The 23,364-nt window shown below is 32.6% G+C and overlaps 1 protein-coding gene across 1 annotated transcript in view; it reads left to right on the top strand.

Annotated features, from left to right (window-relative positions):
- Positions 1 to 23,364, top strand: part of ADAMTS6 (ADAM metallopeptidase with thrombospondin type 1 motif 6) — a 261,676-nt gene that overhangs the window by 27,007 nt on the left and 211,305 nt on the right. The window lies entirely within an intron of this gene.

Raw genomic sequence — 23,364 nt, 5'->3', positions numbered from 1 at the left:
AATTCAAAATATTTAAGTGAAAGAACAGGGCTCAAGCCCTGGTGATCCTGTCTTCTTTGATTTTACTATGCTGTCTGTCTTAGTTTTTTTAATACTCTAATTATGGTTGATTAAAGGCATGCCTAAATCGTTTAAAAATCTTTGTCTTTTGACTTCTTAACAGTATTTAAAAATGAGAACAAAATTAATAATAATAAATTAACAGTAAGCAAAATGGAACATTATTCTATCTTGGCTAAGTGAAATGGCCTTTGTTATCTCAGGTATTTCTTTTATTTGCAAGGCAGTATTTAACATATGTTTCATCTCTGTTGAACCCAGTGGCTCCACACTAGACTCTATAGAGGGGGAGTATAAAGTATTTGGAATCAGAATCTTGAGATCCAGTAAGATCATGTAAATTTAGCTTTTTGAAGAATGTTCCTGTTAACTTAGAATGTTCCTGTTAAACATTCAGGGAAACATTGAGTTAAAGTTTCTGAGCTGACTATTTTTTTTTCACAATTATACTTGTTTTAATTGACTGCATCTACCTGGCATCATAAGCCAGAAAATTTTGTTTATGATATGCTTGCTGAATAAAACTAACATTGTAAGTTTCTATATTCAAATGTGTTGACACATCAGTTTGATAAATTCTGCAATTCCTCAGAGTCTTGTGGTCTGGAATGATTTCCAGATATATTTGAGGAGTTAAAAATATACTAGAATTTGCAAATATAGAAACTTTTGTGTTAAAATATATATGATATGATTAGTGTCAATGAAATTACTAAAGGAAAATATCTCTTATATATTGTTAACAGAATGGTCCCAGGTATTTACATTGGCTTCTGTGTTTATATTTATAAAACCCTACCTCTCCCTAAAAAGTAATGCCCCTGATGCTTCACATTTTTGTTATTGTATCTTCACTGGATTTTTAACTTTTGCATCAAATGACAGGAGTTGTACTAAGACTACACATTTGTAAATATTCGATTAGTGAAATACATCTGGGCAGTTAGCTATCCTTTCTTTGTATTCAGCTGACTGACTTGTTTCTCTGACTTGGTCCAGATATTTTTTTGATCCTCTGCAGAGCTCTTCTTTGCTTCTGTAAACTATTTTGAGTGCCTTTTTGATGTCTGAGATTTGAACATAAAATCTTCTTTTTAAACTTATCTCCTAGTGGTCAGATAACACTAGAAATGATCTCAGGATTTAAAGGACAGTACTACAGAGAGTTCTTACCTCAGATCATTTTAGATTGGTTATGTAATGGTGGTTAGAAACATGCCTCTTTGGGACAGCATAGAATGCCTTTTTGAATTGTTGTTAAAGTCTCAAAGTAACTCTTAACTTATTTAAAAGTCTACAGTTATCTTTGAAATATTAGGGCCAAAGAGGACTTAACTAAATGAGATGACTATCTGAGTATTATCTCGAATAATTAGGTTGTTTTTTTTTTGTTTGTTTGTTTGTTTTTTTGTTTGAGGTTTTACCAGGGCTCGGCTCTCCTTTACATATTTTTGATTTGTGAAATTGAACATATGTTTAAATCATACTGCTACTTTTAGTAAAAGTAATTATGAGAATTCCATAAATGATTTTATATCAATGTTGAAAATTGTTTCATATAACTCACTTATTAACATGTTCAGAGTTGTGACTCCACCTTTTAGAGGTAAAATAATGATTTATGTTTGCTGGAAATGTCAGCTCACCAGGGAGAATGTATAATGTGTTTATTGAGAATTTCAGAGGAAAACTGATGGATATGTTTATCTCTACTAGGCCAAATTTTGTCCTAGGGATTTAAATGTTTTAAGCAGAAAACCATTTGGAACTGTAGTTACTTAGGTAATAATAGTTACTTTTGAAAAAAAGCATAAAAACTCAAAATATTATCTTCTCTTAGCAAATGATGTTTTGTTTTATTTTACTGATTTAATTTTAAACAAACTATACTCTACAAAACTATCAGATCACCATGACTATAGACAGAAAGAAAATAAAGAAAATTAAGTCCCCCTTCGAAGAAAATGAAGACAGAAATGTGTCCTCAGGGGCAGCCTGTCAGGTTTTCAGGAAATGCCAACAATATTAAGCAAGAGGTGGAAATGAACTGGGACATAATACAGGTATGCATAGCCTCTTTCTGTCACTTCAGTTCATTTGATTCCTTTTTTGTTGACAAGGATGGCAGTGGCAGTGGCACTAGCTAGGGAAGGGCTGGGAGTTTTCTGTTCTCTTTTCACTTTTTCCAGTGGTTCCTTGAGGCTTTGGCACCTGATTCCTTTCCTGGGTATTCTCTCTGGTATTTTAGCTTATTGTCATCAGTTGTTCAGCTCAAAGCTGTGACCTCAGGCAGGGTAGGTCTTTGCCATGGTGTTCTAGTGAACATGCACTGTATCAACAGATTGCACTAACAGATTGGGCCCTCATAAGTTTGTTGTTAAGTTTTTGCTTTGAACTTGGACTGAATTTCACCATGAAAGCAATGCAAGTATATCTATTTGTGTATCTATTTAACTCTTAGTGTAATTTTGTAATATACCACGAACAAGGCCTAGTAATTTCTTTTTCTTTTCTTTTTTTTTAAAGGGAGGTACTGGGGATTGAACCCAGGACCTCATGCATGCTAAGTATGCTCTCTACCATTGAGCTATACCCTCCCCACAAGGCCTAATAATTTGTTAAAGGAAAATTCAATCCCAATTCCAATCTGAGCTATCATAATTATATCTCTTACTGCAGGAGAAATTGTATTTCTCCCAGTTTTTTGGCCTGGCTTTGGGGATGGTGAACAAGACCCGAGGAGTGACTCTTAAATAGTGGTTCTCAGACTTTTGTCTGTTCCAACACACTCTGGGAACATTTTGCAGTCATAGCAGTGCCCCTTATTGTAGATGCCGTAACCTCCTTCCTTATTGTCTGTCCCATGGTGATTCTGAAGTGTACTCCTTCCTCTGCTGTGGATTACTGCTCTGGAGCCCAGGACTTCTGCTGGATCCTTATACTTCTTCTCAGTCTGGGATCATGTGTGTGTGTGTGTGTGTGTGTTACCTTTTCCTTCAGAGGAACTTCTTTTTACCCCTGCTGGGTTTTCTATTACCTATTAGTCCAACATTTCCAGTAATTTTTAATTATGATTTTTCTTCTCTGTGTTTCACTAAGTCATGGAATGTTGCCTCATAGCTTTCTTCTCATTCTTGTTCCTGAACTAAACAGTCCAAAGTTTCTTGGAGAAGCACAGTGTAATAAGGCTCCTTTCTATGCCTCTTTTTCTTTTTTCATTTAGACCTACAAGAAAATGTTTTAAATGGGTGGTTCAGGGACAGCCTGCATCAGGTTCACCCAGAAGGCTATCTTAAAGTGCAGACTCCCTGGTTCTAGTCCAGACCTACAGGGATAGGTGGACATGTCCCACTTCCCTTCTCTACTTTATTTTTTAAAAAAAATTTCATTGAAGTATGCTTGATTTACAACATTGTGTTGATTTCGAGTGTACAGCAAAGTACAGTTATGTATATATGTATTTTCAGATTAGTTTCTATATAAGGTATTACAAGATATTGAATATAGTTCTCTGTAAAAAAATTAAATTTTTGTTGTTTTATCTGGTATCAAAACTATTGGATTAACACCAAAGAGCATTTAAAAACAATTAATATATGTGTATATTTTAATTTTTATATATACTTATGTTTATTTTAATATATAATATATAGTGAACATCTGTTATACATCAGCTAGCTTTAACTAACCTTTTTTTGAAAAAACTGAGGTATAACTGACAAAATTGTGTGTTTAAAGTGTACAATGTGATGATTTAATGTGCATATACATTGTGAGCTGATTGATCTAATCAAGTTAAGTAACACATCCATCATCTCATAGTTATCTTGTTTTTTTTTTTTTTTCTTTTTTTTTTTTTGGTGAGAATGCTTCAGATCTATTCTCTTGACAAATTTCAAGTATACGCATAGCATTATGATTAGTCACCATGCTGTATATTAGATCCTCAGAATTTATTCGTTTTGTAACTAAGTTTGTGCCCTTTGACTAATATCTCCCCATTTAGCCTACCCTCCATCCCTAGGTAACTACCATTCTACCCTTGGTATCTATGAGTTCAACTTTTTTTGCTTTTTTTTTTTAAAATACCATATATAACTGAGATGTCTTTCTCTATCTGGCTTATTTCACATAGCTAAGTGCCCTCCAGGTTCATACATGTTGTCACAGATGACAAAATTTCCTTCTTTTTTATGACTGAATAATATTCCTGTGTGTGTGTGTGTGCGCGCGCGTGCACGCGTGTATGCGTATTTTGCCTTTTCTTTATCTCTTCATTCATTGATGGACACCTGAATTGTTTCCATATCTTGCCAGTTGTGAATAATGCTGCAATGCATTTAAGGGTATAGATAATTTCACTTCCTTTGGATATATACTGAGAAGTAGGATTGCTGGGCCATATGATAGTTCTATTTTAAATTTTTGAGGAACCTCTATACTTTTTTTCCATAATGGCTGTACCAATTTACATTCCTACCAACAATGTACAAGGGTTTCCTTTTCTCCATGTCCTCAACAAATTTGTCTTCTCTTATCTTTTTGATAATAGCTATCCTAATAGATCTGAGGTGATATCTCATTGTGGTTTTGATTTGCATTTCCCTGATGATTGGTAATGTTGAGCACCTTTTCATGTACCTGTTGGCCATTTATGTATCTCCTTTGGAAAAATGTCTATTTGAGTTCTTTGCCCATTTTTAAATTGGATTATTTGTTTTTTTATTCTTGGATTGTAGAGGTTTTGTTTTGTTTTGTTTTGTTTTGGTGGGAGGAGGTAGTCAGGTTTATTTATTTATTTATTTTTTAAATTTTTGTTTTTTTAATGGCAGCTCTGGGAATTGAACCCAGGACCTTGTGCATGCTAGGCATGCATTGTACCACTGAGCTATATCCTCCCCGCTAAGTTCTTTATATATTTTAAGTATTAATCTTTTATCAAATGTATGGTTTACAAATATTTTCTCCCATTCCTTAGATTGCCTTTTCATTTTGTTGATTGTTTCCTGTACCGTGCAGAGCTTTTCAGTTTGATGTCCCACTTGTTTTTATTTTGTTGCCTGTGTGTTCTGGTGTCATATTAAAAAAAAAATCATTTCTAAGACCAATGTCAAGGGGCTTTTCCTATGCTTTGTTCTAGGAGTTTACAGTTTCAGGTCTTACATATAAGTTTTAAAATTCATTTTGAGTTTATTTTTGTGAGTGGTTTAAGATAGTGGTCTAATTTCATTTTTTTATATATGGATATCCAGTTTTCCCAACACTATTCCAGAGACTCTCCTTTCTCCATTGTATGTTCTTGATGTCCTCATCAAAGATTAGTTGGGCATACATGCATGGGTTTATTTCTGAGTTCTTGATTCTGTTCCATTGGTTTCTCTGTGTCTATTTTTATGCCAGTACTGTGCTATTTTGATTACTTTAACTTTGTAATATAGTTTGACATCAAGATTTGTGATGACCCGAGCTTTGTTCTTCTTAAAATTGCTTTGTTTTTTCAAGATATTTTGTGATTCCAAATGAATTTTAAGACTTTTTTCTATTTCTGTGAAAAATACCATTGGAATTTTAGTAGGAATTATGTTGAATCTGTATATCACTTTGGGTGGTATGGATATTTTAACATTAATTCTTCCAATCCAAAAACAAGTGGTACTTTTCCATTTAGGTGTTTTGTCTTCCATTCCTTTCATTAATGTTTTATAGTTCCAGTATAGACCTTTTACCTCCTTGGTTAAATTTATTCCTAAGTATTTTATTATTTTTGATGCTATTGTTAGTGGGATTAATTTCTGAATTCTTTTTTAGATAGTTTATTGTTAGTATATAGAGATGTGACTGATTTTTGCAGGTTTATTTTGTATATTACAATGTTAGTAAATTTGTTCATTAGTTCTAACAGGTTTTTGGTAGGGTCTTTAGTTTTTTTGTGTATAAGATTATGTCATCTGCAAACAGACAGTTTTACTTCTTCCTTTCTAATTTGGATAAATTTAATTTTTTTTTTCCTTGCCTAATGACTCTGTGTAGGACTTCCAGTACTATGTTGAATAGAAGTGGAAAGAGTGGGCATTCTTATCTTGTTCCTGATCTTAGAAGAAAAGCTGTTAGATTTTCAGCATTGAATATATATATAATGTTAGCTGTGGGCTTGTCATATATTGCCTTTGTTTTGTTGAGATACATTCTATTTTTAATTTTGAGGGAGTTTTTATCATGAAAGTCTGTTGAGTTTTGTCAGGTACTTTTCCTGCAGCTATTGAGCTGATCCTATGATTTTTATTCTTAATTCTCTTCATGTGGTATATAATATTTTTTGATTCATGAATGTCAAACAATCCTTGCATCCTAGTGATGAATCCTACTTCATGGCGTATGATCCTTTCAAAACTCTGTTGCATTCAGTTTGTTAGTTTTTGTTGAAGATTTTTGCATCTATGTTCACCATGGATATTGGCCTATACTTTTGTTTCTTGTAGTATCCTTATTTGGCTTTGGTATCAGAGTAATGCTGACCTCTTAAAATGAGTTTGGAATTGTTCATTTCTCTTCAGTATTTGGGAAAAGTTTAAGAAGGATTGGTATTAATCATCTTTAAATGTTTTGTAGATGTCACCAGCGAAGCCGTTTGGTTCTGGGCTTTTCTTTGTTGGAAGATTTAAAATTACTGATTCAATCTCCTTACTCATTACAGGTCTATTGATATTTTCTATTTCTTCATGATTCAGTTGATAGGTTCTATATTTTTAGTGATTTATCCATTTCTTCTAGATTATTCAATTTATTGGCATGTAATTGTTCATGTAGTCTTTTATGATCCTTTGCATTTACATGATTCAGTTTTAATGTCTCCTCTTTCATTACTCATTTATTGGAGTCTTCCTCTCTTTTCTTCTTAGTCAGAGAGCTGGTGGCTGGAGTGCTAGTGCTTGCAGAGTGACAGCAGCTTTGGTGTTGGTGTGCTGGCTGTCCCACAGCAGTAATGATGTATGAGTTGCAGGTATAGGTGAAGTGGCCATGAAGATGAAGTCTGAAGCATGGGCACCTAGAGGGCAACAGTAGCAGTTGGGTCTTGGTGCTGGCTAGCTTGAAGTGATAGTGGCCCTGGTTCTTGAGATGTAGGCATGTGTGGAGTAGCCATAGATCTGGAGAATGGGTGTCACAGAGTGGCCCTACATCCAGAGGCTGGAGTTTGGGAACAAGTGTAACAGCTGTGGCTCTGGAGTCTGGGATGTGTTCAGGGTTTGGGAATGCTGGCAGTTCCATTTCTAAAGCAGCACAATAGCCGCTTCTTCTTGGAGTGGGCACAGCAGCATCTCCTTCCCCAGGGTGTGTGGCAGCAATAGCTTTTGGTTACTTTGGTGGTGGAAGCTGCCCGTCTTCTCTGGAGCAGGCTGCTGGGCCCTGTGCCAACCAGCACTACAGTATCCTCCACTGTGAAAGCTGTGGGGAGTCCGTGGCAGTTGTGAGGACTGTTGAGGCTTGTTCTCACCCTTCCTCTTTGTTCCTGGTTGTCTCCAGACATCTCTAAGCCAGTCTCCGCAGTGATCCTTTCTGTGCAGTTATTCTCCATTTTTTGCTGCTCTATGTTGCTCTAGGTTCCTTATTGGACCCTTGAGCCCTCCCAGAGCTATTTTCCTTTGTGGATTGCTATCTAAATTGTTGTTTTCTGTTGGGTAATGAAGGTTGGTATCTCCTACTTCACCAGGTTGCTGATGTCACTTCCCTACCTTTATCAAATCTTAACATTATGCCATACCAAAGAGCAGTTTCATGTCACTTTCAAAAGTGATATACTTTAGAAACAATGGTTACTTCTTGTAGTATACTAACTACCTGACATTTTCGTTCTGAATACCTGAGTTAGTGCTATAATGTATAAATTTGTGGAAATATGGTGATATGAAATAAGTCAACATTAATGGTGGTATATTGAAACTGATCTTTCATTTTTATGATTTGTTTTTAGTTAAAATATCAGTAGTTGTAACTTACATTGATTGCTTCTATAGGCTAGCTCTGTTACAGTTATCTGACAAATATTAGTACTCATCTAAATCAGCTTGACTCGACATCTATTAACTCTTTAAAATAATGGAATATGACACTATATAATTAAGTCAAAAAATGATTAATATTTTGTACTTGATACTTTAGAAACAGAATTTAAGAAGATAAAATAGGACTGTATGTATACACTTAAAATGTTACACTTGCTACAAAAGTTTTAGATTACCCTTGTTAAACTTTATACTGAGAAATTAATGAATTGTATTAGTTAATAGTTACTTAGGGACGTAAGTCTAAAATTTTTCAGATTATGTTGAAATTATTTATATTTTCACGTGAAATCAGGAAACATCCACCACAAATTTAAAGTCTAAGCCAATTTCTAAATTTATTTTGTTGCAAAAACATTCAAGAAATCCTTTTATGTCTGAAAATAAGTAGGAATTCAGTCACAGAGTGTACATGCATCAGTGTTGAGCAATTAACATGAATAGACTAATGTGTGCATTTCCTTCCTGGCTTTCCATCCTATCAAACATTGGAATCATATTTTCCATCTGTAAGATATTATTATTTAACATATATGTTTTGAATAAGAATTATAACCTAAGTTCTTCCTTTTGGTTACAGCTTTATTGAGATAGAATTCGTAGACCATACAATGTACCCATTTAAAATGTAAAATTAAATGGTTTTTAGTATATTCAAAGGGTTGTGCAGCCACATATAATTTTAGAACATTTCCATCATTCCCAAAAGAAATCATCCCCCATTCCTTTCATCCTCCCCACCCCAGCCCCAGCCTTAGGGGTAAGGCTAATCTGCTTTTGTCTCTATAGCTTTGCTTATTGTGTATGGACTTTTCATATGAATGCAGTCATACAACATGCAGTCTTTTGTTACTGGCTTCTTTTACTTTGCATAGTGCTTTCAAGGTTCATCCATGTTGTGGCACGTACCAGGACTTCTTTCCTCTTATTAGCCTAAATTCTTGAAAATTCAAGGAATAGATCTTTTAAGAGTGTCTCTGTTAATAGGCTATTGTTCAGTAATTATACTTTCTTTTCAGTTTTTCATTCATAAAATGTATAGGACCTATAAATACAACTCAAAATACAGATGCAAAAATGCACACAAAGTCACATAATTTAGTCTTTAATTAAAATGAGCATATTTATCCTCTTAAGGGATCATGACTATTTGCTTTGATGCTGCTGGATTTTAAAGGGATTAGAATTTCCAAAGTCAAACAGTGTTTTCAGGTGGGAGATTAAAAATAGCTATAAAAATGGTTTCTTGCTAAAACTTGGCCTGTAGTATGTAGATTTAAACAAGTTTTTAAAAAATATTTTGAAGAATATATCAGAATTATATGTTGACTTCATGATTATATATTAAAACACAGGAAAGTAAAATTAAATATGGTACATTTATTTGGTATGCATTTACAGATTTTTCTTAATCCTTAAGGAAATGCCAGTTAAATTTTTTTATGAAGTATTAGTAAGCTTTTAAGAATATGCTCAGTTCACAGGCAGCAGAGGAACTTTGAATTCAGATTTTGGGTGAATTGATTTTGGTATTTGGACATTTTGTAACATTTATTATTCTCTTACCACTCTGACTCTACCATTCTTACTTATCTCCACTGCCTATACCTTTCTCCTTCCTTTTTCAGTTTTTTTTCCCACTTCATCCCTTGTTTGTTGGTTCCTTACTCAAATATGTTTATCTAGATTCAATTTCCATTCCAATCTAGGATTGTGACACACTTGAGTGACCTTAACTTCTTGTGCAATCTGGGTCACTTTAAGAGTGAAAGAGGGTACCATTGACAGTTAAACCTAGACAAAAGGCACAAACTAGGACCAGGCAAAACAGGATTATAGTAATCCCAGGCATTGCCTATGTTTACTTGTTAAATTTTAATTAAAAATAGGAATAAGAAGATACTTTTCCCTCAGTGCCTAATGTTGACTAAATAACATGTAATTTAGTAAATAATCTTTGTACACATCTGGACTAAAACTGTACTTTATTTGTGATGGGCATTATTAAATAGTTAAATCAAAGAAGGGTATGTTGTAATCAACACTTAACTTTAAGGAATAGTAAGTTAAATATTTATGTTGGTTTTATGGATGTATTTATGTTGTTTATTATGTGCCAAAACCAGATATTTACTCATTTAAACCTCACATTAACTGCATGAAATTGGTTCTGTTATTATCTCCATTTTATAGAGGAGGAAACTGAGACATAGGGAAGTTAAATGATCACACATTAATTAGAAGACTCAGGACTTAAACCAGATAATCTGGCTCCAGAGTCCTTTTGGAGGAATTATAAAAATGTTCAACAAAAATTAATGTGGAAATACGTTACTAATATTAGTGCCTGTGGTAGACAGTCTTCTAAGATGGCTCCCAGTGAGCTCTGCCTCCTGGTGTTCGTGACTTTGTGTCATTCCTTCCTTTTGGATTTGGGCTAGACCGAGTTAGTTGACATCTTAACTGTTAGAATTCTTCCTACCTACAACGAAGGTGTATCTCTCCACTTACTTAGGTCTTTAATTTATCTCAGCAATGTTTTGTGGTTTTCAGTATTTTCACACTTGTCCTTTTTTGATGTTATTGTAAATTGTATTGGTTTTTAAAATTCATTTATAAATTATGCATTACTAGTATATAAAAATGTAATTGATTTTTGGTATTAGGTGGGTAATATTGACCTCACAGAATGAATTAGAGAATATTGTCTGCTTTTCAATTTTCTGAAAAAACTTTTGTAGAATTGGTATTACTTCTTCCATAAATGTATTTATTTATTTATTTAAAATTTTATTTTTTTTCATAAATGTTTAAGAGAATAAGTGAAGCCACCTAGACCTAAAATTTTCTTTGTGGAGTGATTTTTAACTGCTATTCAAATTGTTTAGGAGATCCAGGTACCTGGTAGGGAGGCATGATAATAATTTGGATCTATTATTAACTTTATGTTTTGAGAGCAACCAGGATTTGAGAAGAGAAAGTATAGTGGGATCATAGAAGTAGCACCTGATTTTACATGGAGGTATATTTGATCAGAGACCTCAAAATTTCATACATATTTGGATAAACTATAGGCTCTTATTCAGGAAGGAGACAGTGCATATGAAGGATGTCGAAAATATGAAAGAGAAAATTTAGATAACCAAAATCTCAGTATTTTTAGGGTGGAAAGTGAGTAAGGAATTACAGGAGCTGAGGTTAGACAGGTAGAATTTCATTCATTGATTTATTCATTTGATCTTTATTTATTGAATTGAAAATATGTCATGTGCTGTTAGCTGCCAGGTATTCAGTGGTGAATGAGTCAAAGACTGAGCTTGATGGGTATGAAGAAAAGAAGTGAAATGTAGTGAATAAAGTGGAGAGTGATATGCGGTAATGTTAGAGATGTTGCAGGGGCCCTAGCATGAAAGGTTTTGTATGCCATGCTTGTAGGTTTAACACCATAGATATAGATTTAGATATGTAGATAGATAGCCACTTCCCCTATTCATGAGTATTTAAACTGATTTCTTTTGTTTATTTTTCAGTTATTAAAAACAATGTAATTCTTTTTGTGCGCAGGTACAAGTATGTCTGTATTATATGAAGTGCTAATTAGGAGTATATGGAAATGGAAAATTCTTCAAGACATAAAATAAAGCAAACAAACAAAGCCACAGAATAATACAAAAAATCATTATTTCTTTATTTTTTAAAGAATCAACTAATAAAAAAAGAAATTTAGCTTTTATTTTCTTTACATAATGGGTGACATTGGAGAAATTTAAGCGGAAAAGTGACATGATCAAAATTTTAAAATATTCCAGGCAGGGGTGTGGAGGAGAGATTGTGTGTGTGTGATTAAGTGCTAATATATGCAAAGCAGTGAAAAATGAGTAGAAAAAAATCAATGCCTCTTTTCTTTCTAGTTCAGAAAGGCTTTTTAGAACCCTTTGAATTAGCATTTCACTTTCCTTTTTTTTTTCTTATCCCAAAGAATTGGATGCTAGGAAAAAATCTTTGAGTTCTGATGCTGGAAGATGAGGACTTGTTGATGAGTGAGATAAAAGAGAAAAGGGAGATTTGGGGCTTAAAGAAGGGGGGAAACTCCATTTAGAAACAGGTATTAGAAGTTCTTTTCTGGTTAAGTTTTTACACTGGGTTCTTTTGGGACAATATTTACTAAATTAGCTTTACCTTTCCTCCCTCACTCCCCCAAATTTATCAAAAACCAGCATTCCTACAAATGATATCTTTCTCATTTCATAAATTCTCAGACCTGATAATATGCCATTGTTAAAGGAATATTGATAGAGATAATTCTAAAAAGTCTTTCTAGAAGAAGCAAAAGCAGCATTTGAGTAACTTACCCACTTCTTTCACAGTCTTTTCTCGACTTACATTTACGATTAGTGACCTCATTCATTTTCATGATTTTAAATACCATTTATATGGTTAGGTACATTTATCCTTAAGCACCGTTTATATCTAAATATACATCTTTAGCCTGGACCCCTCCCCTAAACTCTTTATTTGTATATCGAGTTGTCTAATTGACATCTTCATGCCTCTCATACTTAGCATGTCCAAAACCAAATTCCCAGTCTTTCCTTTAAACCTGTTCTTTCTGCAGCTTTTCTCATTTCAGGTTCTCCCTGAATGGCAATTACAATATATTTTTCTGTCATAAAAAGCAAAAGACGCTCCAATTAGGAAACTAATTATCAAGAAATTAATAAGTTGATACTTGGAAATTAATATATATTAGATTCAGCTGTCATAGAATTCTCAAGCCTTTTCTCTGTTTCCTTCCTTTACATTGATTTTTTGTTGTTGTTAATCTCCCATATCTTTGGTCTTATCTCCTAATAGTTAGCTTACGTATGTCATGAGCTATTTTAGCAAAACATACATACTTAAAAACACTATTAAGAGGGAAGAAGAGGAATTATAGTGTTTGCAAAGGTATATGAAGTATTTAGAAGATCCTGCCAACCAGTCCATTTTTCTGGAGTTCTAGGTTTAACATTCCCATTGGGTTTAGGGGCCTGAAAGATACACTTAAAATAATACAGTAACTTTGTAAAAGTTCCTTTAAAAAATAAATTGTTCCTCCTTTTCACCTATGATAAAGGCTAATTGAGAAAGCAAAGACTAAGAGACTTATGTAGGGCTCTATAGTGCTGCAGTGGAAATACTGGAAAAATAAATAGATAAATGATTAAAAATAATCTTGAGATGTACAGAAATTGTCATCTCCTCTAAGAAATATTGTAAAGCTGCATTCATTCATTCATTGAGATATTCAGCAAACATTTATTTATTGAGTGCTTACTATGTGTAAATTGTTGAGATCACAGTGACCAAAAGTCTGAGCTCTTAGCTTTCACTCTAGAGAGAGAAATAGATTATGAAGAAGTAAACAAAGAAATATATAATTTTAATGTGTGATATGTATGTACAGAGACAAACTACATATAGTAGATGGTAGAAAAGTGTCTTTAATAAGGTGGTTTGATTTAAAAGTTCTGAAGGTGGAGGAGGACATGACAAGGGCATGTGTTTTAGGCAAAAGAAATAGCACATGCAAATAATAAACACTAGTAGGTAAAAGAGATGGGAAAGAGTTTGGCTTGTATGAGAGTATTTGCTACAAATGCATACAAATGCACTCTTCCCCCCCCCCCCCCGTTTGTTTTTACTTTCTCTTTCTTTGAGTACTCTTCGCTGTTCATTTTGAAGAAATGCTAATTGGGAACATTATTTACATTAGATAGGACTTGTTGACTTTTTCCCTTAAGGCGATTGCATATTGGATGACTTTTTTCATGGGAGCAAAAGTGTCAGTGTCTATGGGTCTTTTCTGTGAGACCTTTTAATTTATCCAGAAAATAACCTAACAGTTTCCTATCTAATTACATGTGTTCTGAAAGATGGGGGAGAGGTGGAAAGGTTTCCTGTGAGGACATTGTCACTTTTTTTCAATTTTGGGCTTTGCTATTGCCTTCCACTGGTTAAGATGTCCTTGAAACTAAGCCTCTCTAGTTTCATTTCTTCAGAAAACAAAACTGGAGGTCAGCAGTATGGAGGGGAGCTGTTTTCTAAATTTGCAGAGAAATATCCAATCTGTTGTATACAGATTTTTGAACCAATCCCTGTTTTTAGCCTCTCGTCTCTGTCCTTTCAAAGGTGGTTAATTCTTTATTTTCCATTTCCTTTTAGCAAAGATAAATTTAAATCATTCAGAAATATAGAACTAATGTTGATAGTGATAGCCGAAGTTAACTATTATAGTGATAGTTGAAGTTATCAACTAATATTGATAATGAAGTATGTGGAATAGACAAAATTTTGTTAAATTTAAGACAGATTAGTGAGTGTAGTTTTGTGACTTCATGTAACCATAGTAACATGTTAGTTGCTGAGTAACAGTTATTAGAATATCTACTTTCTTAAAATCTGCTTGTAAAATCAGACATGATTGGAGTACATAGAATGTAATAGTTTCTAATTTTGTATTTAAACTCTTCATTATTAAAATAGAATTATTGTGTATTTTTTCTATATAGAATGTATTAATTACTAGCCTTTCATTTTATTGACTTTCTTTTAAAACATCTCCAAATTAGTGATTTAATTTTGATATTACCTAGGGTTGGTTAATTCTGATTAATCACTCAGTATTATATTTGTAAATAATATTATATCTATAGCAAATTTGTTTTCTATAAATTTCACTTTCTCATGTTCACTTTGTCTTTCTCTTTTCCCATTGACCCTGTACCTCCCAAAGGCAGTTCTTCGCTTCCTCAGTTTTTTCTTAAGTATTTTGTTTGTGATCCTTAGTCTGGTTAGAAGAAAGCTTTGATTTCCTACTTTTTGTACAAGTGTCATATCAATATAGACTGAGCATCCCTTTGGACTTCTCCCCACTAAACTCTTTAAGAAGCCATCAGAATTGATAGATACCGTGGTACTGTATTGCATAGTAGGATCCTCAGGAAAATTCAGACATGTAAAATAAGTTGTTTAATAGTTTTCAGAAAAAAGCAAGTAGTTTTCTACCCAACTTGAGTGTAGAATATAAATTACTGAGTCATTTCGGTGCTTAGTAGGCATGTACTCCTTGAAGCCCTTTAACTCTGCTCTGGCTTTCCTCCATTGCCATGTAAGTATTTTTACTTTTCCATGGAGTTTGTAGAAGAATAATGATAATGTTTGCTAAGTGAAGGGTGACTAAAAATAGTAATACTTTCTCAGTGTGTGCTTAGTGAAACTTTCTAGTGGGAATAGAGGTAATGATACAAGTAACTTTCAAATCATGGTTTTTGAGCTTTTGAAGTAAACCTGTTACATTACATCCCCTTTTCCATAAATAATTTCTTAAAGGAAGAGAAGTTTGTAGTAAAAATTCTTGTATTAACTTAATTGTGACTAGAGTTTTGGTTAATTATGTTTTCTTGCTTTTAAAACTTACCCTTTTTGCTAGAAGTACAGCTGTAAATTAAAGAAAAAAATCTTTTCAAATATTCTGAGTCATACTAGCATTTGACTTATACCTGCATTTAGCTGTGTTTGGTTATCTATCTACTCTTATTCTAAACTTTGGGGTTTTTGTATTCCAAATATGTATTTGCACTCTCAGTAAGCTCTCTTTCGTACCAGTATTGGTTTTGTGCTTTTTTTTAAGCCAGTTACGTTTGCCACTTACTATAATCAGTCCCAATTTTAGGAATCAGTGCATTTATGGAAAAAAACCAAAACATAGTTGTATTATTTCTCTGGGATTGAGCTTTTTTGGTAATAATTTTATATAGATGCAATCCACAGACCATATAGTTCACCCCTTTAAAGTATACAATTCAGTGGTTTTTAGTATATTCACAGAATTGTGCAATCATCACCACAGTGTATTGATTGAAGTTATTTCAATTGTATTTTTTTAATGGTTACTCTTGAAATTTTATCAAGCATATGTAACAAAGTAAAGTTAATTAGTATTATTTTTTCCTGGACAAATCAAATATATTAAAATGTTTAAATATGACCACTCCTGTTGACTTCTGTGGTATTGTTGTTCTGTATTTTATTTCAAATTTTTTTTCTAATTCCACAAACTAGACACCACCACCACCATGCCACCATCACCACTACCCCTTCATTATCTTTGCAATTTTTGTATAGACAACAGGTGTTTTCATTCATTTCCATATGCGTCAATTCCTTTCTTGACTGTATTTTCTTGCATATTAGGGATCATTTTCCTTCTTTCTGAAGTGCATTTTTTAGGAGTTTCTTTAGAGAGTCTGTTTGTAGTAAACTTTCTCTGTTGTTGATCTGGAAATATCTTTATTTTGGCAGAGTTCTTGAAAGATAATTTTGCTGGGTTCTCAGTAGTAGATTTATGATTACTTTCAACATTTTGAAAATAACATTTTATTCTCTTTTCGGTCTCATTGGTAATGTGTGAGGTTAGCGTGATTGTCAGTCATTGTATGTGTAATCTATCTTTCTAGCTACTATCAAATTCTTCTCTATATCTTTGCCATTCTGAATTTCTCTTGAGGAATATATTTCTAGGTATTTATGTTACTTAATATAGAATGTGCCTTTTGTGTCTTTGGATTCATATATTTCATCAATGCTGGAGGTTTATAAGGTATTAGATTTGCAAACATAGGTTTTCTTCAGCTTTTTGTATTTCCTCCTGGGTCTTTTTAGGTGTACGTTTAACCTTATTTAGCCTTCTGTTCTCTTAATCTTTTTTCCCCATAATTTTCATCTACTTGTGACTTTGTGCTGCAGCCTCGGTGATTTTTTCATATCGACAAGTTTCTTAATTCTCTCCTTGATTCAGTTTTGGTGGACTGTATGTTTATAGCAACTTGTCTATTTCTTTTAAGTTGTCCAGTTTATTGCCATATAGTTGTTTGTAGTGTTCTCTTAGGAGTTTTTGTATTTCTGTGGTGTCGGTTGTAGTCTCTCTCATTTTCATTTCTTATTTTGTTTGTTTGTGTGCTCTCTCTTTTCTTCTTGGTGAGCCTGGCCCGGGTTTGTCAATTTTGTTTACTCTTTTAAAAAACCAGCTCTTGGTCTGATTGATTTTTTTCTATTTTTTTAAATCTCTATTTTATTTATTTCCTCCCTAATCTTTATTATTTCTCTCCTGCTGATTTTAGGTTTTGTTTCTTCTTCTTTTTCTAATTCTTTTAGGCTAATTCTCTCTTCAGCTGTGATTAATCTGCTATTTAAGTCATTAATAGATTTTTTGTTTCAAAATTATACATTTTTTTCTTTTTTAGAAGTTTTGTTTTTTTCTCAAGTCTGCCTAGCCATTTTGACAGCTCTTTTTCCATGTTTTTATTTAATTTCATTTTTTTTGTTTTTAATATTTTACATTCACTTTCATTTTGTTCATGTGGCCAGTTCCCTACATAAAAATAAAAAGTGGATTAATCTTGGATCTAACTGAACCCATGTAGTAAATTTGCCTTTCCTCTTTTAAGTTTATTTATTTATTTATTGCTTAATAATAAAGAAATGATATTTTAGGAAGATATAATAATGGCTAAATTACACTAGGGACAGAGTGACCAGTTAGGAGGCATCTACGTGACATATATATCGTATTGTTGACTTAGAGAATGGGAAGTATATGTTAAGCAGAAACATTGTAAAGACAATTCTATGTGAGAACTAAGAAAGATTAGGCAAAAATAACACCAAGTTTCACCTTCTGGGACGAGAATGATTTTTGCATTTACAGGTATGGAAAAATTGAGAAAATTATTGGCTTTAGAATGTAAGAATGATGATGGGACATTAGGATAGAAAGATCTATTTGAAGAAAGTACAGATCTAGCATTTAAAAAGTAAAAGATTGTGTATCATGAGGAAAAAGAGAGCTGAAACAAAGAGTATAAGTGCCTCCAAAGGAATTAAATTTGGAAGAGCCTGAGACTTCTGTGTAACCGGAATCAGGTCCTAGAAATAGATGTGGAGTCCATTGAACAAGACAATTTGTGTAATTAAGAAATCAGGTTAAATAAAATCAATGAAACAATTGATACCATAAATTTTACTGTATTTTTCTATGGAGTTGACGAGATTTTGGGGGTGTGCATGTACTTTTGTTTTTTTTTTCTAAATAGGTCAATTTCAAGAAAGCCCAAGAAAAGATACTCAACATCACTACCTTTAGGGAAACACAAATCAGAACCACAATGAGATGCCACTACACATCTATTAAAATGGCTAAAATTAACAAATAAACAGCTAATAGCACCAAGTACTGACATATACCTGTCAGGGGCAACTGGAACTCTCATACATTGCTGGTGGGAGTTCAAATGGTACAGCCACTCTGGAAAACAGTTTGGCGGTTTCTTATAAATGGACACTTACAAGTGACCCAGGAGTTATGCTTCTGGGTATTTATCATTGTTAAATGAAATTTGTGTTCACACAAAAACCTGTATGCGAATGTTTACAGGAGCTCTAGTCACAGTCATTTAAAAGTGGAAACAACCCAGTTCTTCCACATGTGAATGCTACCCAGCAATTCAAAGGAGAGAGCTATTGACACATACAGCAATTTGGATGAATCTCAGAGACATTATGCTGAAGCTAGTCTCAAAGATTAGGTACTACTACAATTACATTGATATGACACTCTTAAAAAGACAAAAGTACCATTTTGTAGTCACCAAGGGTTAGGGTTAGGGAGATGGTGTGAATTTAAAGGGATAGCAAGAGGGAGGGTTTTTTAAAAAACAGTAATAGAATTGTTTGTGGTAGTGGTTATACATTTATATATGTGTTAAAATTCATAGAGCTTTATATAAAAAGTTAATTTTACTGTTTGGTAATTGTAAAAATAAAAAAAATTTTCAAGTGCCTTTAAGAAAAAGGCAATTTGGCAACAGTCATAAAAATTTAAGGACATGCTATTTTAAGTAGTTCAGCTTCTAGGAATGTATATAACCGATGCTGTCCATATGGTAGCCAATAGCCGCATTTGGTTAATGAGCACTTGAAATGTGGCACATCTGAATAGAGATGTCATTTAAGCATAAAATAAATGCTTGATTTCAAAGATACAGTGCAAATAAAGGAATGTATAGCATCTCATTACTAATTTTACATTGATTTACATGATATAATGATAATATTTTGGATATAATGAATTAAATATACTTTTAAAATTTTTAAAAGGCCATTTTGTGATTTATAGAGGCAATCTTAATGCTTATTTGATCCTTTACTGTTTTCCAAATGCACTGTCATAGAATCATTTGTGGAAATGTATTCTCAGAGCTTTAATCGGAAATGCAACTATAATGGAAATGTCTGCTTTCCCAACAATGCTTATTTAGCACCATTAAATGTATAACCATTTACATATTATTCCAAGAGTTTTGATATAGGAAGATCAAGAGACTTTGTTAATTTCATGCACCTATTCTCTAAAGCATCCATCGACAACATGATAAACTAAGTATGTAAATTCCTAATTTAAAAACAATAAATTTGGTTCATAAGTGAATGACACTGAGTGCATTTAGTTGTTACATATAAATTTGATTTTCCAACTAAAATTGCCCACTTAATTGCCTACTTCGAGTTCTGTAGTAGATCCTTTGGGGAAAAGACCGTTTCAGAAAAGCTTTGATTTATTCTTTTTTCATGATCTGTACTTCAAAGTAGAATTTTTCTTGCTTGATTACACTTAGGGGAAGGGGGGTGGGCAGAAGGAGGAAAATCAAAGTAAGCTATACTTTAAAAAGAAAAGAAAAGAAAAGAAAAGAAAAGAAAAGAAAAGAAAAGAAAAAAGAAAAAGCAATGACAACCTGGAAAATGAATTTGCCTCTTTAGTTTTATATTGTTTCAGCTAAACCCTGTGATGAGGTAATTCCTGGTGAACTACTTTACAAATACTGCTGTTGTCTTGCTATCTTCATATTTAGGCAAGAGCAAATTAGGATGAACAGTCAATACATATCTGATGAGTTAGATTTATTCATTGTTCTTAGATGTGAAATGTAGAATGGTTGTGAATACTGGGCTTTGAGATTCCCTTTTTTAAGTAGCAGCTATTAAAGTGTAAAATAAATACTTAGTAAAATGGTATTCATAGTTTCATGTTGTGTATATTATGATTAAAATTGGTCAGGAATCTGAAAAGATGTATAACTTCAAATACATTAATGTCATATTTTTGTTTATTCTTTGACGATTTTTATCCTAATATGAATTTGAGTTTAGTTTTGCTGGAACAATAATAACAGAAAAAATCCAAATAAAAATATTTTATCTTAAACAATAAATTTTATATAGACTTTTGCTGTTAACTGCTATTGCTTATCAGCTGGACTGTGTAACTTTAACTTTAGGAAGAGGGCCTTCTTAACTTTTGTTTTATTTTAAACCAACAATGTTAAAGTCTTGCCCTGGAAATAAAAATATTACATTATCAGCTTCTGGAAGTATAAATTATAAGATAGAATTTATAAGACTCTCTCCCTCTTTTTAAGTTAGAGACACTGCAAGTTGGGTTTAGAATGCTTTTCCTTTTTCAGAAAATAGTCTGATATGTGTTTACCTTTATCTAATTAGTTGATAATTTAATTTGAATTTGGAGTATGTATGTAGAGATCATATTATTATGTAGTTTGTTAATATTTTGAATTAGTTATTTTACAGTAGAAATGCACAGAACCTTTTGATTTTGCATGCAAACACAACACACACAGTTTTAAAGAAATTTGTATTTCAGACTAATCCAAAAGTGGGGTTGAGGTGTCAGTTAACATATATTTCTATATTATTTTGTGTGTGTGCCAGGAGGATATTACTTGAGAAGAAAGAAAAACAATAAAAAGACATTTTTAAGATAGTAATTTTTATGGGTCTTACTACAAATGTGCTTTTTTTTCACTTTTATAGTAGCTTCTTAAGGTAGATTTTTCTATTCATTTAAGAAAAATATGATGCACAAATACAGACTTAATAGTTTAAGACTCATTATGTTTTCTGTGTTGCTCTCTTGCAAGCTACTGTATATTTCTTGCTATTTGCTCTGATTTCTTAGAAATCATTGTTAAATGCTTTTATTGTTTCTATATAATTGACCAGCCCATAAAAGCAACTTATAATTATTACCACCTTTTTCAGAGCTTAAATTTTCTATTTTTCTTTCTGATAACATGCTCACGTAATTGTAAGCTGCCACTGATCATTTTTGGAAAGATAATAAATGAATGATTAATTACTCTCCTATGATAATCACACTTATGGGATATAGAAGTTTCTTTAAAGTATCTAATAAATTTAGAGACAGGTATCCAAACCAGTATTGAGGAGTGAAATACAAAAATTTATATCTTGTGACATTCATATTGACAGCTTGGAATGAGAAAGAGTTCGAAGTCTCATTCTCTTCACAATTGTAGTATCAATTATTATCATTCATGCTCATAAGTGTGTAATATTAATTTATATCTGACTAAAGAATTGCCTTTACAAAATTGGCCTTGAAATTCAGTAGAAGTGACCTAAGTAGTTTTCCCCTCCAATATCAGAATTATTGTCCGAAAATATCGAGAAATGTTAAGAGAGTAAAAAGAGAATGATTACTGTTGGAATATTTATTTCAATTATGATTAAAGATAATATGGCCTGATTTTATTGCTAAGTAATAAATGCTTCCTACATGTAAAAGGAAATGCTATCTCAGTTCATATTTAACTTGTGGCTTTAAAGTGAGAGTATAAATTTGTCTAAGAATTTTAACTTTAACAGATTTCCAAGGAAAATTTTGACTTTTATTTCTAACTTCTGAATTACTTAAAATGATTTTATGACAGGAATGCTGAACAGTGGAAACTGATACGAAGAAGATGCTTTAAGATTTCATGTAATGTTGCACTTTGCCTTTTAAATTATTTTTTAAAAATTGATTTATAATTTGGCTTTGTGAATGTATTGAATCCTAGTAAGGGCTCTACTGGAGCTTCAAAAATTAAGGAAAGGGGCTGAGAGAACAAGATCCATAAAGAGTGAAGATTAGATTTTAGGGGCTAAGAAAGACACAGGAGACCTGAGATAGAAAGGAGGGGAAAGGGGATTCTAGGATAAATTTATACCCATGAGGTTTTTGTAGCATCACCTTTGTGGGAGAATGAGGGAGACATTGAGGGAGACAAGTCAGAGACCCTGAGAAGTGTGTGTGGAAGAATTTTATGAGCATGATTGGGCTGACTCATTTGGATGGATGGAATTTGAGAGGTGATATTAGGGTAGGGGGACCAGAAACAAAGTGCTACTTTGGAAAAAAAGATTAGTAATGAATTTCTAAAACACTTTAATTTGAATGTAGAATGAATTGGTGATTACTGTCTGATATTAAAGTACAAAATAAAGAGTTCCCTAGATTTGACACTAGATATTCTTTAATCATTATTATCATCAGCAGAGACAAATATCTTTTTGAGTTGTTGATTTTAACTTTGGTTAAAACATTCTTTGGAGATTGGTTTAAGAGAAAATAAAAGCCAAATGAAGTTATCAAAGATTTAAATCTAAAATACCGAATTACAGGTATTGTTTTTAATGTTAAAAAGTTACCAAGAACTACATTATAGTTGGATTTTATCCAAATTTTGCTTTATTACTATTAATGAAAGTTGGGGAACCTAAACAGAATTTTATCTTTACTTCAATAAGTCACCCAACTTATTTGATGCTTACTTAGACGGAGCTTTTTAAATAGCTTATTGATTTTTTCTTCCTATAATTATTCTTCCTTACTATTAATTTCAGTGGTACTCTTTTGCTCTTTAAACAGTATTCAAACTTTACATTAGAATTTAATTAAGAATTGAATAAAAGATTTAATAGACAGTTCTCTAGAGAAGATATACAAATGACCAATAAGCACACTTAAAGATGGTCAGCATCATTAGTCATTAGGGAAAAGCAAATCGAACTACAGTGATATACCACTTTGTACCCACAAGGAGGGTGGTAATCAAAAATGACAGAAAATAACAGGTGTTGGTGAAGATGTGGAGAAATTGGAACCCTCATATATTGCTGATATAAATGTAAAATGGTATAACCATTTTGGAAAACAATTTGAATTTGATAGAAAACAAAACAAATTGGCAATACTTTAGGGGTTAAATGTACAATTACCTTATTATTCACCAGTTCCATTTCTAGGCATAAACCCAAGAGAACTGAAAACATGTGTCCACACAAA

The sequence above is a fragment of the Camelus dromedarius genome, chromosome 3, assembly GCF_036321535.1.
Source record: "Camelus dromedarius isolate mCamDro1 chromosome 3, mCamDro1.pat, whole genome shotgun sequence".
Lineage (NCBI taxonomy): Eukaryota > Metazoa > Chordata > Mammalia > Artiodactyla > Camelidae > Camelus > Camelus dromedarius.
This window is presented reverse-complemented; position numbering and strand designations above follow the sequence as displayed.